General features: G+C 40.2%; 1 protein-coding gene across 8 annotated transcripts in view; it reads left to right on the top strand.

The window, feature by feature from the left end:
• The window catches only part of LOC117611006 (soluble guanylate cyclase 89Da), a 137,373-nt gene that overhangs the window by 58,380 nt on the left and 65,781 nt on the right, over nucleotides 1-13,212 (top strand). The gene's annotated exons all lie outside the window — the stretch shown is intronic.

The raw sequence follows: 13,212 nt of genomic DNA, 5'->3' as shown, positions 1-13,212 counted from the left end.
GTTGTTTAGAATGAATCCGGAACCTAATCTCTTGTCGTCTGTCATTATGTAAAAAAGAAAATTCTAAGGATTCTAAACAACAAATAAAAATGTTTGAAATGGAATAATTAATACAAATTTGAAAACAATTTAAATGAAACTTACGTATTCGTTCCTAAATTAATCTGCTATGCTGAAAGCAGATAATTCTCACTGGATCACTGTGTTGATTCTGAACATTCGAGGAGGGAACACATTACAAAGAACAGCTGATCTCTAGACGAGATTATTGAACTCACTCAACCACACGGTCACTATTACTTTTCATAGAATTTTCTTTCTAGTAAATAAACGTTTTTATTAACGTTGCTATTGCACTGGACACAAATGAAATACATCTAATATTCCGCACTACTTCGTAACGTTTTCACGGCGTTATTGGTCTTCCTTTCCAACTTCAAATGGGACTGCTAGCTTGAGCCTCTGCGAGGTCCGTTTCGCTTTTTGTCGTTTTCTACATTTAGAAATAGGTCATGGTTCGTAGTAATAAATCTGTTATTCTCGATAATCAAGAGTGACCGAGAGAGACTCGTGTCGACCCGTTGAAGTCATCGAATGTAGAAAAGGACAAAAAGCAAAACAGACCTCGCAGCAATCAAACTGGCAGTCCCATTTGAAGTTGGAAAGGAAGACCAATAACGTTGTGAAAACGTCACGAAATAGTGCGGAATATTAGATGTATTTCATTTGTGTCCAGTGCAATAGCAACGCGAATAAAAATGTTTATTTACTAGAAAGAAAATTCTATGAAAAGTGATAGTGACCGTGTGGTTGAGTGAGTTCAATAATTTCGTCTAGAGATCAGCTGTTCTTTGTAATGTGTTCCCTCCTCGAATGTTCAGAATCAACACAGTGACCCAGTGAGAATTATCTGCTTTCAGCATAGCAGATTAATTTAGGAACGAATAGGTAAGTTTCATTTAAATTGTTTTCAAATTTGTATTAATTATTTCATTTCAAACATTTTTATTTGTTGTTTAAAATCCGTAGAATTTCCTTTTTTACATAATGACAGACGACAAGAGATTAGGTTCCGTATTCATTCTAAACAACGACTAAAAATGTTCAATCAGTTCAATTTTTTTATTGTGCTATACCAACGGGGTGCCGAACCGTTCGTTCGCAACCTACGTCAAGCCCCGCTTTCGTAGCCGACGCTGCTGTCCCTGAGCCGGCGCGCTATACGTGCTCTGATTCGCCAGTGTTTTTTCTTAATAATTCAAAAATGAAGCTTCAAACAACATTTTCGCAAAGGAAAATGTTGTTCAGAATCACCCCAGCTACCACCCCTTCACAGGGTGAAAATGAGTTCTGGGACACCCTGTATAACTCTACACCCGAATATAACTGACGACAGACAGACAAAAGACGGTCGTACCGAAGACCTGCGATTGTACATAGAGGGACGATTCGATCGCACATCCCCCTCAAGCGCATGTCTTACACTCTTAAAGCGATCCGACATACAGTATTTCTTCCTTTTAACTTATGAAATCTTAACTTTTAACTTAACTTAATTTAATAGTTCAAAGAACTTAATTTGAACTTAAATTTAATAGTTTAACACACATAATATGTTTTTCTTTGGGCAAACTCTTTGTAAATATATCGGCAGTTATCTCGTTCGAACACAAATATTTAACTTGTATTTCTCCTCGCTCTTGTACTTCTCTAACGTAATGATATCGTATATGTACATGTTTACTACGAGGGTGACACACACTATTCTTACTTAATTCGATACAACTTTGATTGTCACAGTAAATTATTGTGGGTTTATATGCTAGTTCGGGAACTTTCATATGCATTAATAAATTTCGCATGTATACCACTTCTTTCGTGACTTCCGATAGGGCCACGTACTGTACGCGTCTGCTAAGTTGAGACTCCGAAGGAATTGGGTCTGATTGGTCGGAGCTAGATGGGCCAGACTTAGACACGCACACTTATACAGTTGACCCACATTCTATTCGCTTTCTAGGTTACAACTACTAGTAGAAACTACTACTACCAGACGAGGGTTCGAGGTGAGGAATAGGCGGAGCGTTTCACACCTCGAGTCTCAACTTAGTAGACGCTTACAATACTCTGCCTCCATAGGGGAGAGAGATACAGATCTTTGCTTTTTGCTACTCCAGCTAACTGGGCCACCTGCTAATTTCAAAACGAATCTAGTACACGATTTTCTATCACTGGTATCTCCAGCCCAATCTGAATCTACAAATACTGATAAATTTTCTTGTTTATTATCGTAATTTATACTGTAATCTATGGTTCCCTTCAAGTAGCGTAACACTCGTTTCGCCATTTTCCAATGCATTTCCTGTGGATCACTGTTAAAACAACTTAATACATTAGCCCCAAAGGCTATGTCTGGCCTGCTTGCGTTCGCTAAATACATTAAACAGCCAATTAATTCTCTGTACGGTTTGTTGAACGGTTTGGACTTTTGATTACTTGTCTCCGACTTAATTTTTGCAATATCTAAGTTTAGTTCTAATGGCGTACTTAAAGGATTACAATTAATCATACCAAACTTATCTAAGACGTTTTGTATATAATGCTTTTGAGATAACGTAATACTACCAATGTCACCGTTTCTTTCTATGTGCATTCCAAAGATGTCTTTAACTGCACCTAAATCCTTAATTTTGAATTTGCGCTTCAAAGATTCTTTAACGCTACTAATCTGATTCATATCCGCAGACGCGATCAGCAAATCATCAACATAAATTATATTTATTGTATCACTCTTTACATATACGCACGGATTCATAGCAATCTTACAAAAGTTCAAACTGAGTAAGTAGTTATCCAACTCACGGTACCACTCACGGGCTGCTTGTTTTAAACCATATAATGGTTTGTTTAACTTGCATACGATATTTTTCGCACCACGATTATCGAAGAACTTTGGCTGCTCCGTATAAATTTCATCCGTTAAATTACCTTGGACATATGCTGTCACCACGTCCATATGATGTATATACATTCCTTTTATTACACTGCTTGCTAATAACGTTCATACATTTTCCATCCTGGTTACTGGCGCAAATACCTCATCATAGTCGTCATCATTCCTTCCCTCTGTAGATCTCCTCTAGCCACCAATCTGGCCTTATATCTATCGACTGTACCATCTTGATTTCTCTTCACCTTAAACACCCATTTATTTTTTATAACTGTAGTATGTTTAGGTCTACTCACCAGCTCCCGTGTATTGTTTTATAGTAAGGAATCATGTTCTTCTTGCATCACTTCCAGTCAGAATTGCCTGTCTGGACGTCCCATAGCTTGCTCCATGATTACAGGATCTTGTTGTTGTTCAGAGGGTTCGGTACGATACACCTTCTCTGGCCTTCCTGGACGTCCTGTTCTTTCCAACCGAGGTCGACCCCTCGCTCTAACTTCAGTTGTAGTTCCTATATTTTCTGGTTCTTCCTCTTCGGAAAACTCTTCCTGTGGAGTATCGTTGTTCTCTTCTTCTTCGATCAAGGTTTCTTCTGTTTCATCTTGATTGTTTAAATATAGGTCGAACAGTTGTTCCAGTTTATTGTCGTCTTTATCATCTGGGACTACTCTCTTCTGTTCTTCAAAGAAGCGAACATTTCTTACTGTGCGAGTTCCACGTTCCCGGAGCCGATACGCTTTGGCTTCTGATGAGTAGCCTACCAAGACGAATTCTCTTCCTTTTGGTTCAAATTTGTTCCTTCTGTAACCTTCCGTTAATGTTACTACCTTACTTCCTATTTTCCTCAATAAACCTACATAAGGCTTGCGATCAGTCCATTCCTCTTCTGGGGTATTACTTTCATTTACTTTTGTGGGACACCGATTTCTTATGTATACTGCACTATTAATTACTTCTGCCCACAGAGAAGCTGGTAACTGTCCTTGCAGCATCATGCACCTAGTCATTTCAGTCAAGGTACGATTGGCTCTCTCTGCCACCCCATTTTGCTGCGGTGTATGGTCCACTGTTAACTGCCTCGTTATCCCCTCTTGCTTCAGGAATTGGTTAAATTCATTGGAGAGGTACTCTCTTCCATTATCTGATCTTAATGTCTTGATCTTACACCCAGTTAACTTTTCAACATATGCTTTGTATTCTTTAAATGCGTTAAAAACCTCTGATTTCTGTTTAATTGTCTTTGGGTAAACATATCTGGTTTTATCGTCCACAAATGTCACAAAATAACGTGCTCTCCCTACTGATGGAACACTGAACGGACCACAAACATCACTATGGACTAATTCAAGTTTCTCTTTACTTCTATAACTAGATGCCTTGAATGGTAACACATGTATTTTATACTTATCACAGATGCTACATCCTGTGGTAGCACTGTCAAAATTGTCTTTCATACCGTCCACCATGTGTTTTAACTTTAGTTTTCTAACGTCTGCAAAATTCAAATGGCCTAGTCTTTCATGCCACTTCATTAAAACACTTTGTTTTTGCACTTGAAGCATTGCACATTGCTTTGCACTTTCTTCCACGATATATAAACCGTTTCTTTCTTTAGCAGTCATTGCAACAGTTCCATTTTTACGCAGCAGTTTACCACCAAACTTTTCAAACACTACTGTATACCCATACTTTGCTATTTGCGACACTGACAATAAATTGTTTTTAAATGCGGGTGCCAAAGCCACTTTCTCAAGTTTCATATTGTTCGACTTATTATTAAACACTTTCACTGACATTTCGACACTTCCATTGTCAGTCACATTAACGCTCTCTTCAGTAGCTGTGTATATTTTACTGCGATGACTTTGAATTTCTGTGAATTTCTTTTTCTGTGCACTTACATGCTTCATCGCACCACTATCTAGGATCCATGTATTTTCGTCAACATGATAGTTATTGAACGCCACTGCCGTCATTGCTTCACTTTTCTTTTGTGAATCATCAGTTCTGGAACGGCAATTCTTTGCAGCATGTCTATACCTTTTACAAATGAGACAATTTCCTTTGAACTTCTGCTGCTTTTCTTTATTTTCAGTTTTGATTTCAAAGTTTCGAAGCTCGGCAGCTCGTCACGTGACTCGATCTCAGTCGTGAAACTTTCGTACTCTGTCGGCATGGAGTTGAGTAGCATTACCGACAGTAGATCCTCTAGTACTTTCATACCAACCTCTTCTAGTTGTTCGGCTCTGTGTTGAAAATCACTGAGGTATTGCATCATCGTTTGGTGCTTTCTTCATTCTTTGTAACTGCTTACAAAGTGTCGCTCTTCGTACAGGACCTTTTGATTCATGGATGCTTTCCAGCTTTTGCCATGCTTCCTTCGAAGTTTCAGCCTTTTCGATATGATTTAGCTGACTGTCGTCAACACTTAAGAAAATCGACCAACGCCAAAGCCTTTTGAACTTTCTATGTCTAGGCAGCTGCGTTTTCCTGGGTGTTTACTTGTTCACCGCTCGTGTAGGACCACAAATCATCATATATCAATAGTCCCTTTAGTTTTAGCTTCCAGGAATCGTAATTCTTTTCTCGGAGAAACTTCCGAAAGGCCCCTCCACCCCAGGACAACCAAACTTCGGATTTATAGAAATTAAGGGACGAGAAATCGAATGAGACCAATTACAGAACTGGATCTCTAACCGTTTCAGAGATACATGTACCTAATAGTTAGCCTGTAAACTAGTCGTAACTAGAGATAATTATCACAAATGACGTCATAAATTGATTCAAGTGGCGCCGGGTATGGATAAACTATCCAGATACGGGCGTGCCAATTATCGTTTTCGGGTAAGGAAAACCCAACACCTGACCCGTTGCCGGCGTAAGGAATGTTGAATTAGGGACGAAAAAGCTACCCTGAGTGGGTTAGCGACTACACCCATCAGGCGTCTTACGCCTAACCTAAACCTATCCTTTGTTTTTTTTTTCGTGGAGGAAATCTTCCAAAGACGCCCCCAGCCTCCCTTGGGGGGCGGGAGTGCCGGATTTTTACCGTCTAAAACCCCCACGGTGACCTGCACTGGGCGTTAGGGAGGGCCCCAGGACCACTGTCGAACACGCCGGGATCCTCCCACTCTTGGTGCATAGCGCCCCATCTCGGGGTAGAGACTAACCTTTGACCCTCGCCCTGAGTGCCAACTCCACCGCCATCGGGGGCCACACCCGACGCCAGCCACTCCTCGAGCCGCGTGCAATGGCGGCCCCGCCAGCCCCGGCCACCTGCGGCCCAGCATCCACTTAGGAGCCGCCGATCTGCGATGGGGGAGAGGGACAAGCCCCCCGCCCCGTCCAATCTCCCAAGGGGAGGTCGGAGCCTCCCCCCACTACATCTACCTTGGGGGGAAAGCCGAGGCTCCTGTTGGGGGCGGTCGGCAGAATTATCAATTACCGTCCTCCTCAGCTAACTGTGCCGTCGGGGGGCCTCCCCAGTGATGCCAGAACCGTGGGACGTGGGACAAATCTTTACCCTCTCCACGACGTCCCACGACATCCCAGTGACACCCCTACCGCAGTTGTTTCATCTAACACAAGCGCGTTGTCCCACGTGTCCGTGTGAGCTCTGCGGGTTTGGCAGAGTTCGGCTGCTCTCATCATTTCTACATTATCGGCTCGATGCTCAAGCCGCTAAAGCACGTGGCAGCAGCATCGACGAATCGACAAAGTAATATAATTTCGTCCATGGCAATATGGCTCAATTAAGAGGGTAGACACGGCACGTGACTTCTCCGATTCGGGACGTCGGTATTACAGCAGTTTTTTCGTTGGGCCTAGTGGAGCCACTTACGTGGTCTGGTACGAACTTGAAAGGTTTAATTCTCAGCTAGCGTGCGCGCAACACGATCTAGGAAGGCAACAGCGCCTCAAGTATTTTTACAAACACATTCAAACGCTCATCTCGCCAGACGCATCGCGACGATCCGCCTGAAGAACGAAAGCGAAACATTGGCGCGTGGTTAGAGTGAGTGTAGGGTGATCATGCTATCCTTCTTTCAATCCGAATGATAGAATTGTCCCGCTCCGATAAATTCTGACTGACTGAACGCGTGGATTTTATATAGCGCACCGTAGCACCCTTCGCTGCTGAAAAATATATGCCTACTCTGAAGAACCGAAGGAACGTGCAATCTGAGAAATTTTTTAGAAAAAGTTATTAACTTCTTTAAATAAATGTTTTTTAATTAATAAAAATATACAGGATACGTCATGCAATTTTTGACGGGTTATATCTTGAATTTGGTAAGAGATAGGAAAAAGCTGTTTATGTAACAGTTCAATAGTATGATAATGTCTATTTTTCTGTGATTTCATGTTCTCCGTGAATGCAACGATTCACTCAAAAAATGCAAATCCACTTTTTATTTAAATGGAATTGCATTTTTTTTTTCTTGTGCCAACTGCTTGAAACATTCTGTATAAAAAAGTACTATGGTACTATTAGAACTAATAAATGGAGGGACCTCGCGTCTACATACAGTAATGCTTCGAAATAAGCAAGTGGCTCGGGACCGAACAGTTGCATATTTCGAAGCAGGTTGCTATTCGGCTTGACTTTGTTCTCGAAACGGGACGATAGAGAACGCGAGAAACGAGTGAGAGATCCGAGGTAGCGGCATATCATAAAGTGATCGGCCGAGCAGCGATGTTATGTTTTGAACAAGGATAGAATATAGCATGCCCTCTCATTCTCGCACTATGCTTCATTTCGAAGCAAATATACCAGACTGAGAAAGCATTATATATATTCCATCCTTCTTCTACTAACCGATGTCACTGCTCAGTCGAGCGTGAAATTTATTACCCTAAACATCGGCTTCGCGCTTTCATGGACCTCTCACTCATTTCCCGTACCTCTCACTTTGCGGGCGACTTCAAACAAAGAAGAGGGGATAGCGAGTTGCTTATTTCGAAGCAGAGACCACTTGCTTATTTCGAGGCAATACTGTGTCCTGAAGTAATTGAATAAACGGATCTACGTTTATCTTGTCGCGCCGCCGCCACAAGAATGTGGAAATAATAATGTTGTTTACAGAATTTGCTATTTTTTCGCGTAAGCTCTGCCGGCCGCCCTACGATGGCCCAATAGTCGCCAATTTTTCGCTATGATATTAGTAATCACTGTATAAACAAACGTAAGAATATTGTGTTTTAAAAAAGTAAAAAAAATGGGGAGTGAGTGGTTTCCCGAACTACATCTAACCAAACCACCAGCCATTAAGGATGAAATTATGATATATTATACATATCACATATATTATATAAAATGAAATATTGCTTGTTATTTGGTACTTACGTCTGAACAGCAGTTCGTTCGGATTGAAAATGAACAAAATCTGTGTCTTCTAAAGGAAGACAGTTGGTGGGGCACATTTCAGGATCGCATACACAAACAATTTTCGCTGTTGCGTCGTATAGATCCACAAATATCGTCTAGTTCCTACATTATTTGAAGTTTGCCGACTGCTTCGAACGTAAAAAAGGACAGCGAATGAAAAAGAGGACGCAGCGAAAACAATTGACTCTATGTCTGTAGAACAATACTAATGCAACGATGAAACTTGTTTATTTATAATTTTTTTGCTTTAAAAGTTTTAATAGATTTGTGATATTTTTTTGTTGAAAATAAGACCAAACAGGAAGTAAATCGGACTAGTTTTGTTATTAATGAGTTGAAATTGATGAGGACAATCATTACTAGCCAATGAAAGTAAAATTAAACCGATTTATGTAGTGTTGGTACTCATTTTAATCGGAATAACCCGAACAATCCATTGGTACTATTTTTTGAAGTGTTGTATACCGAATTATTCATTATTGTATTTAGATAGACCGGCCTTCTCACTGTATTATAAGTCAACCTTTAACGACAAACATCCCAAGTCTTTCCTTCTACTCCTCATGACTCAGCCGAAACAGTCACCTTCAAACTTTGCACTCATGACCTCATCCCTTACCGATCACTGGACTCGCAATAACTCCCACTCTCCTATTTTTCCTATTTCTCCTATTTTTCCGATTCTATAAATTACCCAGCACTTTTCCCTCCGGGTCAGATTTTTCCGAACCGTTTTAAGAATTAGAATCTACTACCAGCACAGTGAATATTGTATCAAAAACTTCGTCTGTATTCCATTTTGTAATTGTAATAAATATCACGAGCGGAATACAACAGAAGATAAGACAAAAATTGTGTAAATGTATGTTCTTTAGTGGATGGTGATTTGTTTTACTCGCGGCATCCCTTTGTGATACATCTATCTTGTTTTCTCGCGTAATACATAATCTCTTTCCTTTTTTATGACGGATCCGAAGCTCTGCTGGGTTCCAGGAAATTAGCAGTAGGGCAATGTCACGCAATTTTATCGGCCAGCGTAGGGGAAAGGAGGGATCCGTTGCACACACCACCGTTGTCTTTATTTTTACACGAGCCAAGTCAGTAGATGTAGGTGTTTCGACCAATAATATATTACGGCTGCAAGCCGTGTGAGCAAAGGTGGGGCACGACCAATCATAAGCAAAATTTTTTCCGACGGCCAATTTACGAACGGCGAACAGCAGTCAGTTTCAATTAATACCTTGCAACGCTGCTATCCATAGAATTTTTTTTTTGAATATATTCTGTTGGAAGGTAAATTGTAACAATAATTATTTTTTAAAACTTTTTTTTGTAATAGTTTATAAATAAAGAAGAGGGTCCAATTTTGCTTTCAGTAACTCATTTTATTTGAAAACAAACGGACAAAGTCTGCTTGAAGCAATTTATTTATAAAAGAAGTCTGCTTTAAGCGACTGATTGTTAAAACAAGTCTGCTATAAGCGACTGATTGATAAAACAAGTCAGCTTGAAGCGACTTATTCATAAAAGAAGTCTGCTTTAAGCGATTGATTGTTAAAACAAGTCTGCTATAAGCGACTATTGATAAAACAAGTCAGCTTGAAGCGACTTATTCATAAAACAAGTCTGCTTGAAGCGACTGATTGACAAAATAAAAAAAGCGCGCCAAATCCTTTTTTTGAATCCTTAACCTGCACTGCAACCAGGTAGATCTAATATATGAAAGTATGGGTAGACGCACAAAAAGTGCATCCCGTATGAGACAGAGTCGTGCAAATGAATCAGATGATGCCAAACAATTATGTCTTTCTAAGAAAGGTAAAAGAACCGCAGAGGCACGGCGTCAAGAAAGTATTGATGTACGCCGTGCGAGATTGTCTGCAAAGCGGAAATATGCTCTTTCTAAATTATCGCGCGAAACGGTAGATGAAAAAAAACGTCGGCTAAGCATAATTTCTCATCGTTTAAAGAACGAATCTGCCGAGCAACGGTCACATCGTATCGGATTAATCCGCAGACGTTTAGCAAACGAATCTACTAAGGAACGGTCACGTCGTATCGGATTAATCCGCAGGCGTTTAACGAACGAATCTAGTGACGTCTAATGGTTATGAGAAATCGTACGCGAGAAGTACTACTAAGTGAACGTACCGAATCACGAAATACGCGTTTAAGGAATCTGCGTGAACTAGCGAAAAACCGAAGAAAAGAACTTCTCCTTCAGGTAGACAACTTTAAATCAACTATTAATATTTTTGCTGATGTACCATGTGCAGTGTGTTACAAGACTTTATATCCGCAGCAACGTTACGCTTTGCACACGCAGCCTTTGTCTGGTCTAATTCCTGCAAATCTAATACAATCGGAGAAGATAACATGTTCTCGTTGCCTACATCATTTTAAAAAACACAAAGTTCCATCTCAGGCATTCTGGAATAAAATGGAACTAATGTCTGTACCTGAGGAGATAGCAGATTTATCGGAAATCGAGAAACAAATGTTGTGTAGAATAGTACCGTTTCTTAAAATCTTGAAAATTCAAAATCGCTTCAGTCAGGATTGGTGCAAAGGTCAGGTAGTCCTATTTGCCCACGATGTGTTCGAAGTAGCCAAGCAACTTCCACTTAGATTAAACTAAACCGGTATAATGATTGTAGTGGAAAGCCTCGAAAATTTGGAGCGACAACGACAATTTGAAATAGACGTTGGGAAACTTCGAGTAGCTTTACAATGGCTATTACAAAATAATGCTTTATACAAAGATGTGCGACTATGTTTTTCTAATATTACCAATAACATTTTGGAAATAGCTGATGTCGTTGAAGAGCCTTGTATTGTAAGAAACGAAATGGAAGTTGCAGAAATAGATACTGAATCAAACAGTAGATTTGTGAATGTTGGACAGAATGAATTATAGCTATTTTACGAGGCTCGTGCCATCAAGCTAGCGATCGCTTCGGTATCGAATCTCGCGGTAAGCAATGTACTGGCATAGCTGCAGTTGCTTGTGTTGCGTTTCATTTGCTTGATCCTAGTACGTGGTGTCGATTATGTAGTTTTAGTAGGAAATAAATATTACCGTGATTGCATTGAAGCGCGAAGTAATCCTGACCCCAAAGAAGTGAATGTAGACTATTTAGCCGTGACCGAATTATTGCCACACATATCATTTAATAACAACAGAGTCAATATTAACATTGGCTATGAAATGGCTGTAAATGGTCATATTGATATTGATAACGGCGATGAAGGATTTCCAAATTTAAAGAACGCTTTGATAACGTTTTTCCAACAGTATACGTACGAAATTGTTACTGCCAATTTTACATCAGTAGCTGTATCATGCGGTAACCAGTCGGAGACAACCTACTATTGGTTGTTTGATTTCCATGCAAGAGGACCAAAAAGATATAAAGCATCGTCACGGGGCGTCTCCTGCTGTATGAAATGTACTAATATTGATGATTTACTCATCATCTTGCGTCGTAATTTATATGCTAAAGGAGGCAATAGCAATGTGCTAAATATCTATTCACTAACACCTCTAACAATAGCACCCGAAAGGAATAGATCTCCTGAAATAGAAAGGATACAACAACTATCTGTTGCGACTGCTCGTAAAGAATCCGGCGCAACACAAATTATTTTCGCCACGAGCAAATTACGTTCGATTGATGAAGATGTTCTCAACATCGACAGTATCGTCTCTGTCAGTAATAATAATAATAACGCAGATAATAACGCAGAAAATGACCCGATAAACCTGGCGAATATACATAGAAAACCAGTGCCTCCGTTGAACCTAGAGAGGGAGAGAAGGATGGAAGAACTGTGTTGGTTCTTTCTGTTTCCGGATGGTAAAAATGGATTCGGAGAACATCGAGACATCTCAATTACACCACTGGATTACTTCCTAGCGCGTATTCTGAGCGATGACAAACGATTCCAACGAACAGATTATTATCTGTTGTTGAATACTACCGCGCAAAAGTTAGCGTTTCAGTATCATGTAGAATGCGCCAAGGGGAACATACCCCACAGGGATTAGTAAATAATATGCACCTCACGATGAGAAACATAAGAGGATCGGCATCATACTGGAAACGCTGCTGTTCGGAATTAATCGCCATGGTCCGAAGTCTTGGACCGCCCACATGGTTTGCTACGTTCTCTTGCAATGATCTAAACTGGCCAGATATGTTGAAAGCATTACTACTACCCGATGGTCGCCCCATTACCGAATTTGAAAACCTAACTTTTGCAGATCGACTAAAGTTGGTTCAGAGATACCCTGTAGTTATTGCAAGACAATTTACGTTACGTGTAAACGCGTTAATGCAGTATTTAAGAAACTCCGATTGCTTAGGTGGCGTTCTTATCGATTTTTGGCATAGAATAGAATTTCAGAATAGGAGAAGTTCGCATTTGCACATGCTTCTTTGGTGTGCAAACGTGCCTGATTTCCTTACCAACGAAGGCCGCAACGTTATTGAGAAAGTTGTATCTTGTTGATTGAAAGCAGAAAATCAAGATATGAGAGACATAGTTCAAAAGGTCCAAATTCATAAACATTCTGCTACATGTTACAAAGATCGTAATAATCGTTGTTGTCGTTTTGGATTCCCCAGACCGATAAGTGAAAGAACGATGTGCTTAGGTCCAGATGACACACTTGCGAACAATGGACAGGAAATGAAATTATGGTGAATAATTACAACCCAACTGTTTTAAAGCTTTGGGAAGCAAACATGGATATTCAACCACGCGGAAATGTTACAGCTGTCGCATATTATATTGCTAAATACGCAAGTAAATGCGAGCCGCAGGACACAGGAAATATTATTAAAGAAGCCATTTTACGAGCGAAACGCCA

Source organism: Osmia lignaria, chromosome 9 (genome assembly GCF_051020975.1).
Source record: "Osmia lignaria lignaria isolate PbOS001 chromosome 9, iyOsmLign1, whole genome shotgun sequence".
NCBI classification, from domain to species: Eukaryota; Metazoa; Arthropoda; class Insecta; order Hymenoptera; family Megachilidae; genus Osmia; species Osmia lignaria.
Note: the sequence above shows the minus strand (reverse complement) of the source record. Positions and strands in the feature narration are given on the sequence as shown.